The sequence below is a fragment of the Doryrhamphus excisus genome, chromosome 12, assembly GCF_030265055.1.
Source record: "Doryrhamphus excisus isolate RoL2022-K1 chromosome 12, RoL_Dexc_1.0, whole genome shotgun sequence".
Lineage (NCBI taxonomy): Eukaryota > Metazoa > Chordata > Actinopteri > Syngnathiformes > Syngnathidae > Doryrhamphus > Doryrhamphus excisus.
Genome location: NC_080477.1, coordinates 18,348,178 through 18,367,466, shown reverse-complemented (window position 1 = coordinate 18,367,466; position 19,289 = coordinate 18,348,178). Strand labels below are relative to the sequence as shown.

Below are 19,289 nucleotides of genomic sequence, written 5' to 3'. Positions count from 1 at the left end.
AGCACCTCAGTAGCCCTGTGATTGGCTGGCAACCAGTCTAGGGTGTACCCCGCCTCTCGCCAGAAGACAGCTGGGATAGGCTCCAGCACCCCCGCGACCTTCGTGAGGATAAGCGGTAGAAAATGAATGAATGTACCAATATGAGTTTACAATGGAAAAAAAATACAAATCTTTTAAAGTTTTCCCATAATGCATTGCATCTGCCTGAGGGAGCTGCAATGACTTCAGCCTCCCTCTGGGCTCTCGTGCTCCTCAGGCAGCATTGCAGCACCTCAGTAGCCCTGTGATTGGCTGGCAACCAGTCCAGGGTGTACCCCGCGTGTCGCCCGAAGACAGCTGGGATAGGCTCCAGCACCCTCTGCGACCCTCGTGAGGATAAGCAGTAGAAAATGAATGAATTACAGTCTTTAATGTCAAAATGTCAAAGAACTGAGAGAACTTTCCCGATTCTCCCCCATTTTTTGGTTTGGCTTCTGTGTTGCTGTCGCTGTTTTCCTCATAAATTCTCCTTCCACTGAAGTGTTCCACTGCGTCATTTCCACCCTTCATTACATTAAAAAAAAAAGAAACCAAAACAAAACAGCCTGAATGTCACAGAAGAAAATGGCTAAGCTGCATCATCTCTGATGTGCTGTCGCTGCAGAGTGCGTCGCCGACCTCCATGGCCCAGCCTAAAGAGTCTTGATAAAACGATGCTGAAAATAAGCATCTCGTAGTCCTTCAGCTGTTTTATAAATTGACAGTCACCTTCACGCCGTGTCGGGAAACAAATAAATCAAAACACAGGTGGAAGAAGGTCACCCGGGAATGTCATACTGTGTCACTTTAAATATTCAATCCGATTAACATACTGAGAATGTTAGTGGCGGGCCAAATGACGCACTCACCTATCGAAGCGGCAGGTGTCCCGCTGCGAGCGGCAAATAAACCACGACTTGTATATATATATATTTTTTCTTCTTCTTTCAACCTTCCTGCTGCTACTCAGTCACCTTGCCTTTGGGGCTTACCACAGGAGTCTCTTCAAACGATTCTTTAGTCTGAAGTGAAGAATAAAGATTAATGCACTCCCATGTTCAACCCAGCCTCCAAGGGCGGGTGGAAGCCTTATAATTAACACCACAAGGGCCACTGGTGGTTTTTTTGGAGAGATGCGCAAAGGGGGGTGGGCTACCTTGACCAAGCTGGGAAAGTAAATGATTTGTTGAATTGGATTGGGACCAAAGATTGCTTGTTTTCACTGGAACTAATTGGAGAGGCCTTAAGCAAAAAGCTCCGGTTTATACCAGGGTTATTCCACTTGCTGCCCGTGGGGCCGAATCCGACCTATGAATGACACTCGGACCTCTGAGTTGTAGGTCTTTGGTTTATTTCCATTTTAGAAATAATGCTTATATGTAAAATATCCAATATATTGCACACGTAACCTTGATGAACTGGATCCACCCTGTGAATGCTAAAACTAATGTTTAGGTTGACATTTACTGGCAGTTTCCTCCTTTGAGGTTGCCAAGCAACCAGTGGAGACTAACAGGAAATGATACTGAATGACTTTGCAATGTTGCCAACGAAGGAATATTTTAGTCCCCCCCCCCCACACACACATACATACTGTGTGGTCATTTTTTGCACATTAGCTTTGGTCAAATTAGATATTCCTGTTTTGATTTGCAGCCTTTTTGCAAAGCCAAGCAACTTGCAGGCAGCCGCTGGATTGTTATTTTATGGATATGCAGTAAGAGTTGCATCGATTTTAGATGAACTGTCAGCAAAAATAGCTTATATAAGTCTATCCTTTAAAATGCATTATGTCCCTTTAGTAACATTATTCAGACCACATGGCCAATTATATATATATATATATGTGTGTGTGTGTGTGTGTGTGTGTGTGTGTATATATATATATATATATATATATATATATATATATATATATATTTAATTATTATATAATTATTATATAATTTTATTATTATTATTTAGTATTTAATTATAATTTAATTTACTTATAATTTATTTATAATTAAGTATTTAATCGCCAATTGGAATGTGGGAGGAAACCGGAGTACCCGGAAAAAACCCACGCATTCACAGGGAGAACATGCAAACTCCACACAGAATTGAACTTGGGTCTCCTAGCTGTGAGGCCTGCGCACGAACCAACGGTCCGCCGTGCAGCCCTTTTCAGTCATACACGAGCAAAAGAGAATTCAATACCACTGTACAATAAAACTAAAATAAAGTAAAATTTTAGCCTATCCTAGCTGTCTTAGAGCGAGAGGCGGGGTACACCCTGGACTGGTGGCCAGCCAATCACAGGGCACATATAGACAAACAACCATTCACACTCACATTCATACCTATGGACAATTTGGAGTCGCCGATTAACCTAGCATGTTTTTGGAATGTGGGAGGAAACCGGAGTACCCGGAGAAAACCCCACGCATGCACGGGGAGAACATGCAAACTCCACACAGAGGTGGCCGAGGGTGGAATTGAACCCGGGTCTCCTAGCTGTGAGGTCTCCGCGCTGATATCTTTGTAAACAAAAAAAAATTAATGATGCTACACACAACAATCAGCACAGAAAACTTTCTAGATCTTCCAGAATCTGCACCTATTCCAGCTGTATTTGCAAAACGGTCAGTTTGCAGTCTTATTCCAATTCTATAGATGGCAGTATAGTACAGTGTTTATACTTGTAGTAATGATTTTTAGGGTGTTGTCGTTTCCAAAGACGTATACTCCTGTGTCATACTTTTTTTCATTCATTCATTTTCTATCGCTTATCCTCACGAGGGTCACGGGGTTGCTGGAGCCTATCCCAGCTGTCTTTGGGCGAGAGGCGGGGTACACCCTGGACTGGTCGCCAGCCAATCACAGGGCACATATAGACAAACTGTATATATCATTATATATATATGTATATGTATGGATACAGTGGAACGTCTTAAGGTTCTTCCACTGGAAGTAATGCAGATTGAATGAGTCCTTTCCTGGGTCAAGCTGTTACTGGGAAATATAAAATGCAGATGAACATGTTTGTTTCCAACATTTTGTTCATGTTCTGCCAAAACAAGTTTATTCCGTCGGCTTTGGGTTGGAAATAAGCTATTAAAATAAATGTTACAAAAAGCAATACCGCTGGCATTTTGTAGTAGCTCTCAGAAGAAAAAAAACGATCGGAGACCCCTGCTGTAAGACAACGTACTGATATGCAGTCCTCTCATGATGGTAATATCAAATGTAAACACAACTATTGAACTATTCTTGAAATTTCCCCAGAGGTCTCATTTCTAGTCGAGTCCTCTACCTAACTCCGGTACCTGATAGGTTACAGGTAAAAGGAGATATGCAAATGGTTCGTTCCAAATAAGCTCTTCTGTATATTGTTTGTGCAGCTTATAGATGCTACATAATTAACCATTCCTGCACGGAGAGATCGTGAGGGATACGTTTGATCCTTGCGGTAATGATCTTTCAGAATTACTCAGGTTTAACTTGCTTGCTCATTATCCTGAAATCTTCTGCAAATGTTTTTTTTTTTTGTTTTTTTTAAGTTTCATGGTCTCACCCCTGTTGTTTGTCTTTGATGGGTTCTCTGATTGTTGTTGGGGTGCCGCGATGTCATAAAACAGCAGCCCCGCTGTTCTTTTTGGGTCTAATGTTCCTTCCGATATACAAATTAAAAGAGGACGTTGCAAAGTCAGAGGATGAAAACTATACGGCGCTTTTATTTCAATGTAGATGGAAAAGCGGTATGGGTGAGTGGAGGGGAGGGGGGTGGTCGATGAGATTGAATCCGCCTTATTTTGCACATGAACAAGCGCTGATAGCCCACTTAAAGTAGACTTCAATTTCGCGTACCTGCTGCAAATGAATCCGTCCATCAACGTCGCTTGGTTCTGATGTCGGAGGTGAGGAACGCCTCCGCTTGTTAAACACGTTTACTTGTATTTTCTCCGTGTTAACAGCTGCCTATAAAATTCGGATTGGTGTTCTAGAGCAGTGATTTGGCTGCAGGACCCGCCATCACCATCAAATTGCAGACATTTTAAACTTGTATTTAAACAGCCTGTTTGCAACACAGCATGAGCTGCATCAAGCGGATAGACAAGACATGGACACATGATGCATTCATGGACATTGGGTCATAACAGTTTTGGGGTTTTTTTGCACAGGAAAAGACCCACAACCCACTGAAAAGACCCACTTTTTTGGTCACGATCCACCAGTTGAGAATCTCTGGTATACAGTATGTCGGCTATTCTCCTAAACACCAAGTTTTTATTTTCTTATTTGACCAGGACCAGCGTACCAAACCATGAACGCATGGTTCTTGTATGTACAATACAATTCTTACTGGCATGTTCTTCTGGATTTGTATTTTTTTTTTTTTGTGGGATGGCCTGATGTCATCCCATGACCATTCTTGGCCTGCTAGCTACCCAGTGATAGCTAGTACACAGTGTACTGTTGCAAAAGCTTTTTATTTGAAGCCAAACCTCTGTACTGGATAGCTCTTTTTTGAAAAACATCTCCTTAGACCTCAGGAGAGTAAAGGCACCGGTCGATTGGAGTACAGTAAAAGCTATCTCCTTGCAACGGCGTAGCTATCAAGTAGCCAGTAATCACATACCTTCAATGGTTTGCAATCGAACGCTGGACTGTAGCATCAACAAGCCCAGAACTAAAGTACACAGAGCTATGCTGATAGTGTGTCTGTTTGCGATGTTCTCCTCTCAGTACTTTCTTATGACTTACCTGAGTGTTTTGCAACTATTGTTGTGCTATGTGAGAGTTTTGGAACTATTGTTGTGTCATGTGAGTGTTTTGCAACTATTGTTGTGCAACGTGAGTGTTTGGCAACTATTGTTGTGCTATGTGAGTGTTTTTGAACTATTGTTGTGCTATGTGAGTGTTTTGCAACTATTGTTGTGTTATGTGAGTGTTTTGCAAATATTGTTGTGCAATGTGAGTGTTTTGCAACTATTGTGCTACGTGAGTGTTTTGCAACTATTGTTGTGCTACGTGTTTTTGAACTATTGTTGTGCTATGTGAGTGTTTTGCAACTATTGTTGTGTTATGTGAGAGTTTTGCAAATATTGTTGTGCAATGTGAGTGTTTTGCAACTATTGTTGTGCTACGTGAGTGTTTTGCAACTATTGTTGTGCTCTGTGTTTTGGAACTATAGTTGTGCTATGTGAATGTTTTGCAACTATTGTGTTATGTGAGTGTTTTGCAAATATTGTTGTGCAACGTGAGTGTTTTGCAACTATTGTGCTATGTGAGTGTTTTGCAACTATTGTTGTGCTCTGTGTTTTAGAACTATTGTTGTGCTATGTGAGTGTTTTGCAACTATTGTTGTGCTATGTGAGTGTTTTGCAACTATTGTTGTGCTATATGAGTGTTTTGCAACTAGTGTGTTATGTGAGTGTTTTGCAACTGTTGTTGTGCGTATGTGTTTTAGAACTATTGTTGTGCTATGTGAGTGTTTTGTAACTATTGTTGTGCTATGTAAGTGGGGTGTCATGAAAGTATTTCTATAGGAAGCTAGTAGACTGAAGTACACTAAGCTATTAGACAGAACCCAAAAGTATAATAATAATAGCTGACAGTACCACAGATATTGGACTATTGGACAGAACACATGTCAAAATGGTGTACTTTTCCTTTGGTCGATGACAAATGTACACGCATTCCCTTTTGACAAGGAGCAAAAGGCTGCAAAGAGATACTATTAAGGCAAGATTTTGCAATTTCTATAATTCAGAACCTTACATCTGTATCCATTCTGATTTGACATTTTGGAGCTCTTAGCAATGCCCTCGGGGCTTTTTCGTTCAGAACGCATCATCACCATCCTGTCCGGTGTAAAAACCCAACAGAGGTGATAGTCATCTCAATTAGAATGCGGGCATAAAACTGGCAAATTGAAGCAGTTCTGTATTTTTTCTGTAAATTGAGCTGGACCAGACAGTAATGCTTGAAAATGTGTGAAGACGTCTGCCCAAGCGGGCCTAAGCCGTTCAAGTTGCTAAATCAAAAGGGATCCGTGACAGGTTTCGACAGGCACAACGAAGGTCTTAATGTAGCATGAAGCACCAGTACGATCTCCTTATTAGTCTTCCTTGCTGTACTTAGGTTGAATATACCAACCAGGAACCAGAATGAAATTATCCTCTTCTCGTGGAATTTTTTTTTTTTTTTTTTTTTTTTTTTTTTAGGAAGCCAAGCATGCAGATCCTACTGACTGACTTGAATAATGTATCCGCAAAGGATGAACCTCCGAGCATAGAGCTCAACTAAATGGCATAGTTAATGCAAACTGTTTAATGAAGTCTACATGGAGAACGGTTTCCTTCACTGTGCCAGAACAGAAGTGAGGCGGTCCACAGAGACTTGCCAATCAGGAAGTGAAAGCAATTCAGCGTCAACATACTGCAGACATGGGAGTTCTTTAATAATAACGTTCATTTTCTTTTCATTATGGGCTAAGGTTTCGTTTACTTTATTTATGTATATTTTTTTGCTCTTATGTGACCAGTATCTGATTTTTTTTCACGGTTTCATTTTTGTTTAGAATTCCTAGTGGATGGGCGGCACGGCGGTCGAGTGGTTAGCGTGCAGACCTCACAGCTAGGAGACCAGGGTTCAATTCCACCCTCGGCCATCTCTGTGTGGAGTTTGCATTGTCATGAAATGTCATGAACGGTAGCAGAAATAAACTTTTGCATCAGAGTTTCTTTGAAACTACAAGGCAGATAATTATAAGCAGCTGGTGGCAAATGTCCTGAAGTCACTGCAGATACACTTTTTTCCTGTGCATGCGTGGAAGCTCAGGAAATCTCACACCTGGATTTTCCGGAATGTCCCCCATCTTGAAATAAAATAATAATAATGCTAATTGGGCGGCACCGCGGTCGAGTGGTTAGCATGCAGACCTCACAGCTAGGAGACCAGGGTTCAATTCCACCCTCGGCCATCTCTGTGTGCAGTTTGCATGTTCTCCCCGTGCATGCGTGGGTTTTCTCCGGGTACTCCGGTTTCCTCCCACATTCCAAAAACATGCTAGGTTAATTGGCGACTCCAAATTGTCCATAGGTATGAATGTGAGTGTGAATGGTTGTTTGTCTATATGTGCCCTGTGATTGGCTGGCGACCAGTCCAGGGTGTACCCAGCCTCTCGCCCGAAGACAACAGGAAATAGGCCAAAATTTTACTTTATTTTAGTTTTATTGTACAGTGGTTGAATTTTCTTTTGCTCGTGTATGATTGAAAAGGGCTGCATGGCGGTCGAGTGGTTAGCGCGCAGACCTCACAGCTAGGAGACCCGAGTTCAATCCCACCCTCGGCCATCTCTGTGTGGAGTTTGCATGTTCTCCCCATGCATGCTAGGTTAATTGGCGACTCCAAATTGTCCATAGGTATGAATGTGAGTGTGAATGGTTGTTTGTCTATATGTGCCCTGTGATTGGCTGGCGACCAATCTAGGGTGTACCCCGCCTCTTGCCCGAAGACAGCTGGGATAGGCTCCAGCACCCCCCGTGAGGAAAAAGCGTTAGAAAATGAATGAATGAATGAATTCCTAGTGGATCATGTGCTCTCACGGTCCAGGCTGAAGGTTTCCCACCCCACAATTTTCCTTAAAAAGACTTCCTTTTCTCCTGGAAGTGTTTTTTTTTTAATACCCTCTCTATTTGTCTTGCACATGTCTATTTGTAACGATTTCTCAAAGTTAATAACCCCCTTCGCTATCACCAACACCTACCCCCGTATTTTCCAGGAGTCGCAGCTGGACGGCCGAGGTTGGAGATGAGTCTGGCGGCTAAATCCCACACCAACACCTACGGAATCCATCAACCTGGCTGGCTATTTCCAGCGTCCTCTGCAGACTGTCAAGGCGCTCACCTGAGCCCGAGATGAGTCCATCATCATCTTTGTGAGACGCTCCCACGAGTGTCCATCAAAACACATCATGCGCCATTATGTACTCCCTTGCCCTCCCCGTCCTTTTTTGTCTGTCTCAACGGAAGACGACGAGTGAATGTGTTTCGATGGGTCCTATTCAATACGCTATGCAAATGAGGGAAAAAACTTTTTTTTTTTTTTACGTCAAGAGATTTTTTTTTTTTTGGTTTTAAACTTGAAGAGCGACCCTTTGCTCGTTTCAATCATCATCGCCGCCAGACACAAGCCGCTATCCGCCATTAGTCCCCACACTTGCTAATTAGCGTCTGTCGCCAGGGTAACTGGTATCCGTCAGTGTCTGCTCCCCCTTTGCTATCCTCGTGGAAACTGGAGGCGATTGTAATTGAATGCCAGCTAAGCTCCGACAAACTGCAAATGGTGCATAGGACACACCCTCACGGCCTTATACGCATTGTTTTTAATGACTGCTTGTTTTGTAGGACCTTGATCTTCTCAGCGTCAACCAGATGTTTTTTTTTATTGCTTTACAGGTACCACAAGGTCCACGTACGAATGCCAAAAGATTGTGCCTACTTTGTATTAAAGGGACACAATGAAGCCAATTGGTCATTTGTTATTGTGTATTCTAACCACTACTAACACTTTAATTAAACCCTGTTTTCTTTTCCTGCAGGATTAACACAGTACTCATCTTTGCAGTGGAACCCATTCTGTTCTGGGATGTTATTCGACCTGATTTAGAAATAATCAGTTCCAGTGTCAAACCATCGCCGTCGTAAACCATTGAAGTTAAAGTAAGATATTCTATTTTGGAGTTTTTTCAGAAGACTTTACAGGCAGAATAGGTTCATGTTATTACATGTGCTATATATATCACTATATTGACACTTACTATGGTACGCATTATGTCATTGGATGGTCATATCACCTCGTACTTCGGTACAAGGTGCATTATTTAAAAAATAAAAAAAAATAAAAAACCTTAAACTGTATTATGGAAAGCAGGAAGTGAACAAATGTAACAGTTACTGATTCTAAAAGTACCAGATGGAGGGGTTGGATTTAATAAGCTTTGCTTCTTCCTACTCCTTTTGGACATGTGGAACTGTGAACTGATTATGTGATGCATTCAATTGTAATCTGATGCATGTTCAAATTAAATAAAACCATTACCATTACCAAAGAAAAAGGAAAGACATGTAAGGATTGTGGATGATGGGCAAAATTCCCAAAACTTCCAAAATCCTACTTTACCAACTTTACCAACTGCCTACTTTTTCCAAGTTGTTCCCAAGTTTTGTGAAACGTTTTGTTTGAATAGCAAACTTTACCTTTGAGCAAGGGTGGGCAAACTATGGCCCGAGGGCCACATCCGGCCTTCCTGTTCTTTCCGAAGTATTTCATTGCAACTTAGCATACAACCTTGAGCCAACCTTTTGATGGTTTAGGTAACTTTTTATCAATTTGGTTATTGGTTTCTTGGTATTTGGTATTCATTTGAACATGCATCAGATTACAATTGAATGCATCACATAATCAGTTCACAGTTCCACATGTCCAAAAAGGAGTAGGAAGAAGCAAAGCTGATTAAATCCTACCCCTCCATCTGGTACTTTTACAATCAGTGACTGTTACATTTGTTCACTTCCTGCTTTCCTAATATAATTTAAGTATTTTATTTGTCATTTTTGTATTTTTTTTATTAATTTTAATTTTTTTAATTTGTAAAAAAATTACATTTTGTATTTTTTTGTTATTTTTTTGTTATTTTTTTATTTTTATTTTTTGTCACGTACCAAAGTACAAGGTAATATGACCATACAATGACATAATGGGTACCATAACAATTATTTGATGTGGTCTGTTGTTTACAAAGTGCTCCTGAAAAAAGGACACTTTTCTAGATGCAGTACTTCCAGGTGGACTGTTACGTGTAAAATATATAGTCTGGCCCCCCGATAAATTTTCTTAAAGCAATGCAAAAACGTTGCCCACCCCTGGTTTAGAAGTTCCACTTTGTTACTGAATAATAGTGAAAATAAAAGAATTGATATTTCTATGCAGATCTACGCTGACTTGTCCAATTGTTTCCAGTTCTGCTGTGTTCCTCCTATTTTAGGTTTGCAGATACTCAGCCACCCTAAACATGTCTTGTATAATGGATTTTCTTGTTGCTGTCATAGGCGAAATAGCTACCTTGCATAAGTAGCAGGAGGAAAAAAAGCCACCCTTGCACCATCCACGCAGAGGTAAACACCCCCTTACTCAAGCATTTATGTCCTTTTCCCTAAGCTGGAGGATGAGTCTGTTGATCAAAAACCTCAGGCTGTGGCACAGCCAAACGTGCACATCATCTCGGTATACAGTAGCCCTTGACCTTGCTGGGGTGTCCTCATGACCCACACACCCACTGGAAATTAAATTACAGATTAGTGGCTGCAGGCCCAAAGACGGCTTTATTCGCTTTGCCCCTCTCTCTCTCTCTCTGGGTGTTGTAGGGATTTAAGGAAGGAAATGCAAGTCTTGAAGATGTTTCTCAGCCTTAAGCAGACCAGTGGCTACTGCTGCTGGCCGTGCTAAAGTCTGCAGAGACATTTTACTCTTACGTAGGAGGATTGAGGCACCATGGAAATAGTTAGTGATGGAGCAGAAGCTCAGGAAATCTCACATCTGGATTATCCGGAATGTCCCCCATCTTGAAATAAAATAATAATAATAATGCTAAATGTTCATAATTTATCATTCCGATATGTATAGTGTACAGGGTTTAATTTTGGGACTGGTCGGTCTGTGTGTTCAAAGCCGCCATTTTAAAAATATAAATGTGCATATAACTGGCTTTTGTTATTTACATATATTCTGGTTAGTACCTTAATTATATTTGTTTGCCATTTAAGTTGTTTAATTGCCACTTAAGTTAGTTAGTTTTTCATATAGAAGTCATTTGTTTTGTTCCTAATTTCTCATCAGTTTCTCACAAGCATGGAGGCGCGCCCATGTGAGTGCAGCCCGGGGCTGATCACCTTGATTGGACTCTCCCAAATGTCACCTGGAGGAGGAGGAGGGGAGGGTTAACTGGGTAGTTGTTGGGTAAATGTAGTTAAATGTAATGTAGTGCTTAAAATGTATACAGAAAGTGAAGCTTAAGTGTGGTAATATTGAATGGCTTTTGTAACATGAAAGAAGGGCGTTGTAAATGTAAATATGGTACCTTTTAGACCAGTGGTCTCAAACATGCGGCCCGCGGGCCAAATGTGGCCCGCATGATACTAGTTTGAGGCCCCCGCCTTGATATGAAAGTTTAATGTTAGTGCGGCCCTCGCAAGTTTGATATGGATGCTGTATGGTATCATGTACCCAGAAAAAAATATTATGTTTGATTAATGTTCATGTTAAAGGTTAAATAACTGTTAATAGTTATCCTCCCTATCCGTGTGGAAGTGGTAAGTTTTGGGCTTTTTAAGTTTAAAGGAAATAACTTAAAGGCTACCGTTTAGATCGCGAGCTCTCTAGTTTGCGAGTTAGCATGTGTGTCAAGACCCTGCAGTTGCGCAATATGTTGTAAATAAAAAGAGTATAAATGTGACTATAGACGTGTTCTGTCATGTCTACAGGCTATCACGGGCTAGCAAGAGGCCATTTTTTCAACTAAAATCTTACAACCAACTTCTGTACTTTTTATGGACACCTGTAACGTTAGCGGTACAAACCAGAACTCTTTCAGTGTGACCAACCATAGCATAGTGGGCGTGTCATGGGTGGAATACATTCAAACAGATTTTTCGCGGGACCCACGAAATCCAAAGAAATACGGCTGAATAGGTGCAGATTCTGGAAGAACTAGAAAGCTTTTTGTGCTGGTTATTGTGTGTAGCTGCTCTATAGGAGTCAATATGAGCAGAGTGGGTCCCCTTTAACACGAGTGTGAACACAGCTTTAGTTAAAATAATGCAATAGAGGGCAAAAGTATTTTGAATCAAAGCTGCTGACAGACAGTGAAAGTCAATGTTTGTCATAAAACATTGGATAGCCTCCGTCTGCTTTGTTTGGGCTCCAAGCTGTGCCAGACATCAACACGTACACACTGATTTGGACCATATTGTCATTGTAAACAATTCTTTTTGGGGGACTAAAACAGACAAACTGAACAAACAAAAGCAAAGAGAGTAGACAGGCTGACAAAAGCTATCAAAAGCTTTGGCCGTACCCGTTTTGTCTTCATATACTGCTAGAAATGCTAACATGGCCCAAACCCTGAATGGTGCATTGTTGTACTCCGCAGTCTGCACTTTGCTATAGTCTGTTTTCTTCTTGGAAAGGTAAACATAAGAGACCCTTGTTCCCCTTTGTTGTTGTTGCCGTTTGTTGCGGCAGACTTGTACTCCACTCTCTTTTTCTGCAGAAGTCTAGTATTCTCTTTACCCTCGTTCTCCTCTTGGATAAAATGTGTCTCTAAGAGGAGTAAACACAGAACACATTCCCTTTTTGTTTAGTGATGTAGTACTATACTCTGCAGTCTCCAGATTGCTGCAGTGGCCTGCTTTCCCACTGCCCTCAGTCTCCTCTTGGATAACATGTGTCTCTAAGAGGAGTAAACAAAGGCCCTCAGTCTCCTCTTGGATAAAATGTGTCTCTAAGAGGAGTAAACAAAGGACACATTCCCTTTTTGTTTAGTGATGCAGTACTATACTCCGCAGTCTCCAGATCGTTGCTGTGGCCTGCTTTCTCACTGCCCTAAGTCTCCTCTTGGATAAAAATGTGTCTCTAAGAGGAGTGAACACAGGACACATTGCCTTTTTGTTTAGTGATGCAGTATTATACTCCACAGTCTCCAGATTGCTGCAGTGGTCTGCCTTCTCACTGCCCTCAGTCTCCTCTTGGATAAAATTTGTCTTCTTGAAGAAAAAAGAACCATTTGTTCCTGCAGTCTTATACTCCACGACAATGTGCCTTCTCCCTTACCCTCAGTCTCCTCTTGGATAAATGTGTCTCTTAGAGGGGTAAACACAGGACACACTCCCTTTTTGTTTGGTGATGCAGTACCATTCTCCGCAGTCTCCAGATTGCTGCAGTGGCCTGCTTTCTCACTGCCCTCAGTCTCCTCTTGGATAAAATTGGTCTTCTTGAAGAAGAAAAGAATCATTTGTTCCTGCAGTCTTATACTCCACGACAATGTGCCTTCTCCCTTACCCTCAGTCTCCTCTTGGATAAATGTGTCTCTTATAGGGGTAAACACAGGACACACTCCCTTTTTGTTTGATGATGCAGTACTATACTCCACAGTCTCCAGATTGCTGCAGTGGCTCACTTTCTCACTGCCCTCAGTCTCCTCTTGGATAAAATTTGTCTTCTTGGAGAAGAAAAAAAATAATTTGCTGCTGCGGTATCATAATTCACGACAGTGTGCCTTCTCCCTGCCCTCAGTCTCCTCTTGGATAACGTGTCTCTTAAAGGATACAGGAGACCCTCCGTTGTTGATGTTTGGTGATGCAGTGTTGTTTCCACAGTGTCCGCTTTACTGCAACGGTCCAGTTTTCTCACTGCCCTCAATCTCATCTTGCATAAAATGTGTCTTCTTGAGTTGAGGAGTTAATATAGGAGACCCACGTTCTCCTTTGTTGTTGTCATTTGTTGATGCCGTATTATACTCCACAGCAGTGTGTTTCCTCCCTGCCCTCATTCTCCTTTCGGATAAAACGTGTCTCTTGAAGGAGTAAATACAGGAGACCCTCTGTTGTTGATGTTTGGTGATGCAGTATTATACACGGCACAGGTTACTACAGCGGTCCCATTTTCTCAGTGCCCACAGTATCTTCCTGGATAAAATGTCTTCTTGGAAAAGTAAATATAGGGAACCCATTGTTGTGAGTTGTTGCTGCAGTGTTGTACCCCACAGTCTCCCATTTGCCTTCAGTTGCCTCTCTAATAGTGTCTCTTTGAGGGGTAAATACAGCAGACCCTTCATTGTTGATATTTGGTGATGCAGTAATATGATCCAGAGTCTCCTTTTTGCTGCAAGGGTCCAGTTTTATCACTGTCCAGTCTCCTTTTCCATAAACTTTTTTTTTCCATATAGCACACTATAGTTAAAAGATGAAGTGGAATGGCGGTTAAGATGTTTGCACAGTACTGTAGGTTATATATAGTTCATTCTCCGTGTGCTCTTTCATCCATTTACTATTGGTGCAGCTCATAATTCAATATCGGCGTCTTATGCTTTCATTTCTAACAGAATAATTGATACCCTCGGTATAGGTAATAGGAACGAAGGGTGTCCAATTGAATATGGCGGCCAGCAGGCTTTTCCCTCCCGTCGTCTTTTATTGGCTCGGAAAAATAAGACACCTGAGGTCAGCAAATGGCTCCATGTACTTTAGCGTTCAGTCCAAAATGTGCTAATCGCTAACAGGAAGCCATTGCAATTAAAAGGCCGGCTTGAAGAAAAGTGGCTCAGAGGAATGCGAGCGAATAGCAATGTGTAAATAGTTTATTCAAGGCAAGCTCGCATTCGCTACCACTGACTATTAAAGCACATGTAAATAAGTTTGGCTACGGCCACTTAACATGGCGTGTAAACACCGAATAGAAAATCCCGTTCGCTGGAAGCACCCTTGCATCATTTTTACGATCTGCAGGGTTTGTTCGCCACTTCAGGAGCGGCGTTTTTTTATTTTTTTTTTACGCTTTTTATTTCCCCTGAGGTGGGCTTATCGTGTACTTAGTATGCAGAGGACGGAGTGGAGCATAAAGTAGGCAATGCAACTGTGGCCGAGCAATACTTTTTAGACTGAACTTGCTAATAAGCTCGCTGTTTTATGGCGCCCTGGAACAAGCATTCACGTCCTGAATTTGCTTTGGAATTCAGGATACTGTAGGTTTCCTTCATAGACAAGAGACTCCCCAGCTAAGTGCTCACAAAGGGCATATTTGGCATAAATCATACTAAAATATCCTTAATAATCAACTGCAGGCTTGAATTACATTAGCTGCTTGTTTCAGGACATTTTTGACAATTATATGCTTCCCACTTTCATTTCATTGTAGCCCTTTTTGTAGGATAGGAAGGATTTAGGATTAGGAATAATGTAAAAAAAATAATGCAAATACTAGGGAAATTGTGAGAATACATTTAATTTAAAATTTAATTACATTGGCAGTCATATCTGTATGTTTAGATTAAATTTTCTACAGTTGTATTTCAGAAAATTAAAAAAAAATGAATGTTTACCCGTTAAACATTTAGCTATAGAATGGAATGTATTTATTTATGTATGTATTTTATTTTATTAAATATATATATTTTTATTTTATCTTATTTATTTTTTGTGTATAAATATGCACACATATAGTTATATATATATTTTTTTATCTGATTTATTTTTTGTGTATAAACATGCACAAAAATAAATCAGATAAAATAATTTTTTTTTTATCTGATTTATCTTTTGTGTATAAACATGCACAAAAATAAATCAAGATAAAATAAAAAATAAGATAAAATAATAAAATATATTTAATAAAATAAAATAAAAATACATATTTTAAATATACTGTATTTTGACACTTACTGAAGTGACAAAAAGTAAAATTATGAGGGAAAACTTGTTGGGAGATTTTTTTTTTTAATGTAGCAGTTTTTAACAAATTCGCACTCAAATCAAAAAAGTAATGAGAAAAATTATAATTTAATGTTATGACACAGTCTTGTTTTTTTTTTTTAATCAAACACATGAATGTCAAAATTGCTACTAAATTATGAGGGAATTTGAGATCATTAGAAATTAAATTCTAATGTTATGAGAATATCCATAAGAAAAACATTCTGATGACAATTATGACATTACATACGTATGTTCAACAATAATATTAGTGCAGTTCAGGCTACCAAACCACATCAGATATGATTATGAGTCGATGATTTCTGGCATTCTAACAAGCGGCCCATGTATATTTTAGACGTTAACTTACCGCACTGGATCAATTTACACCTTTTATCCATTTCCGCATGTTTGAATGTGAATGAAATAAAAGGCTTTCCGTGTTAGCTCATGAAACTGTAATGCCAACATATCCATGTCACATCACGCATGTCAGGACATGAGGTCACATGACTTCAGCTTGCAATCCACATTGATTTTTGTTTTATGAAACACAAAAGGATTAGCAGTAGTCGTTTAAATGTTGCTCACGATGCTGCAAAGCGTCCTGTGGTCCATCAAAGATGTCGGCGGCTACTCTGTGGATATGACGTCCCCCCCCCCCCCCCCCCCCCCCCCCACATAAAGAGTTCAACACAAAGTCCAAGTAGGTCGAGGTTTGCTTTTGAAACTGTTGACTGTGGTTTGCATCACATCGGTTTGCTTTGCTGACGTTCTTTGAGATGATGGACGCCATCAATGCCTCATTTACACATCAGAAACGCTCACTGGACTTCACCACCAAAAAAACATGACGACTGGGTCGATATGGGACGTATTGCAATGAGCTTTTTCATGAATTTGTAATACACTATTTGTTTATTGCCGTGATGTTTTGGAGCTGATGACTGATATGTAGACCGACCAATGACTGTATGAACTGTATTATACAGAGTAACAAATGGATTTACAAAGACTTCTAGAAAAATTTCAAGACACAAAGACATTGTGTACATCAGCACATGTACATATGCTAACAATGTATTTATATTTTAAGAAAAAAAACTGCATCTCCGCTTTGTGGTATGAGTGAAAAAGCATATGAACTTTGGTCTAATCTAGCATGTAGACCGACCAATAACTAAGACATAGTGGCTGTAATGAGGGCTGCCGAGTGGTTAGCGTGCAGGACTCACAGCTAGGAGACCCGAGTTCAATTCCACCCTCGAGCATCTCTTCCTCCCACATTCCAAAAACATGCTAGGTTAATTGGCGACTCCAAATTGTCCATAGGTATGAATGTGAGTGTGAATGGTTGTTTGTCTATATGTGCCCTGTGATTGGCTGGCAACCATTCCAGGGTGTACCCCGCCTCTCCCCCGAAGACAGCTGGGATAGGCTAAAATTTTACTTTATTTTTGTTTTCTTGTACAGTGGTTGAATTCTCTTTTGCTTGTGTATGATTGAAAAGGGCTGCACGGCGGACGGGTGGTTAGCGTGCAGGCCTCACAGCTTGGAGACCCGAGTTCGATTCCACTCTCGGTTATCTCTGTATGGAGTTTGCATGTTCTCCCCATGCATGTATGGGTTTTCTCCGGGTACTCCGGTTTCCTCCCACATTCCAAAAACATGCTAGGTTAATTGGCGGCTCCAAATTGTCCATAGGTATGAATGTGAGTGTGAATGGTTGTTTGTCTATATGTGCCCTGTGATTGGCTGGCGACCAGTCCAGGGTGTACCCCGCCTGAATGAATGAATGACTAAAGATTAGCATGTGTACTAACTAATAACTACATGACGACGCCCTACCAATCAGTAAGTATGAACATATAGACCGACCAATGACTGCATGAACAAAGTCTGTATTGTGTCTATAGATTCAGGTGCAGTGCAAGACGGTGGAAACTATAAAGGGCAACACAAGTCATGCCGACTGAGGTAAGGATTTCAAAATCATACTTTTGGCTGTTGGATGAATGAAAGATTGACGGGAAAGTGTCAGTCAGCAGAATGACTGGCACTTAGATCAGCCAATGACTGAGTAAGTCATGATAGTTCATTGAAGAATGTGACTAACATAAATGATATTGCTAGTTTATTCGATGCATTCCAAAGGAACCATTATTAACTTTTGATTACCTGTCCCCCACCAGTCCCCCCCCCATCCCCAATTAAGGCAGACTAATTAATCTAACACTATGACAGGCGGGATTGGTATGACGAAGGGAACTCATTGAAAGTGTTTTTTTTTTTTATTTGTGTTATTATATTTCCACATGAACAGGCATGCAATAAGAGAGTAATGAGGCAAACAAGCACTAAAGTGAACAGTGAAGTAGTCATGACGCGTGGACTACACATAATACCGGAGCAGACCTCCTGAGGTGGGCGTAGACTCGAAAAACAATCACAAAATAAATCAGCACACAAATAACGCCACGATGACGCAAAGCGCCGCGTGCCGTTAATTGCTATTTGCACGGCTCGTTAGCATATTAGCGCCCACGCCACAATGGCTGATGATTGATTAACACGTCAGAGCGCATCAGTGTCAAAAGTAGCGTCCACTGTTCCAACCATCACTTTAATAACACAACTCACTCTCAAGGACGACAACAGGCGCCATGGGTGTGTCACCTTGGACCTTTTGAGTCACTTCAAACCAAGAGGATTATTACGAAGGGATGCAACCATTCTCGCTTTACTTCGTCCTGCATCCATAACGCAAATAGCAGGATTTGGTTAACCAGAGAGCTGCACGTGCTAGAGAATATATTTTACAATTAACAAAAAGTTTATTTCTTGAGTTTTTGCATGTTGATCACATTTGAATGTTTCAGATCATCAAACACATTTAAATATTGTGACCTGTATGGAAAAAGTGATTGCACCCCCCCTGTTAAAACATAACTGAGATTAATTGTCAGTGCGGAAAAGGCTATAAAGCCATTTCTAAAGCTTTGGGACTCTAGCAAACCACTGCAAGAGCCATTATGCACAAATGGCAAAACCATGGAACAGTGTTGAATCTTCCCAGGATTGGCTGGCCAACCAAAATGAACCAAGAGGTCACAAAAGACCCCACAACAACATCCAAAGAACTACAAGTCAGTGTTTGTGACTCCACCATAAGAAAGACAGTGGGCAAGATTAATTGTCAGGGTGGAAAAAGCTAAAAGCCATTTATAAAGCTTTGGGACTCTAGCAAACCACAGCGAGAGTCATTATGCACAAATGGCAAAAACATGGAACAGTGTTGAATCTTCCCAGGATTGGCTGGCCAACCAAAATGAACCAAGAGGTCACAAAAGACCCCACAACAACCTCCAAAGAACTACAAGTCAGTGTTCATGACTCCACGAAAGACAGTGGGCAAGATTAATTTTCAGTGTGGAAAAGGCAATAAAACCATTTCTAAAGCTTTGGGACTCTAGCAAACCGCAGTGAAAGCTATTATGCACAAATGGCAAAAACATGGAACATTTTTGAATCTTCGCAGGATTGGCCGGCCAACCAAACTGAACCAAGAGGTCACAAAAGACCCCACAACAACATCCAAAGAACTACAAGTCAGTGTTTGTGACTCCACCATAAGAAAAACAGTGGGCAAGATGAGCCAACCAAAATGAACCAAGAGGTCACAAAAGACCCCACAACAACATCCAAAGAACTACAAGTCAGGGTTCGTGACTCCATCATTATAAAGACAGTGGGCAAGAT

The 19,289-nt window shown here is 40.8% G+C and overlaps 1 protein-coding gene across 4 annotated transcripts in view; it reads left to right on the top strand.

Moving 5' to 3' along the window:
* The window catches only part of cd276 (CD276 molecule), a 92,047-nt gene extending 80,563 nt beyond the window's left edge, over nt 1-11,484 (top strand). The window contains exons 8-10 of one of the 4 annotated variants that reach the window (XM_058088461.1): nt 7,787-8,726; nt 10,116-10,181; nt 10,903-11,484. The gene's annotated coding sequence lies outside the window, so the exon portion shown is untranslated. Of the gene's footprint in view, nt 1-7,786; nt 8,820-10,115; nt 10,182-10,902 lie in introns of those variants that run through there. The other 3 variants (XM_058088460.1, XM_058088457.1, XM_058088459.1) reach the window with 3 other exon arrangements.
* Nucleotides 11,485-19,289: the final 7,805 nt, after the last annotated feature.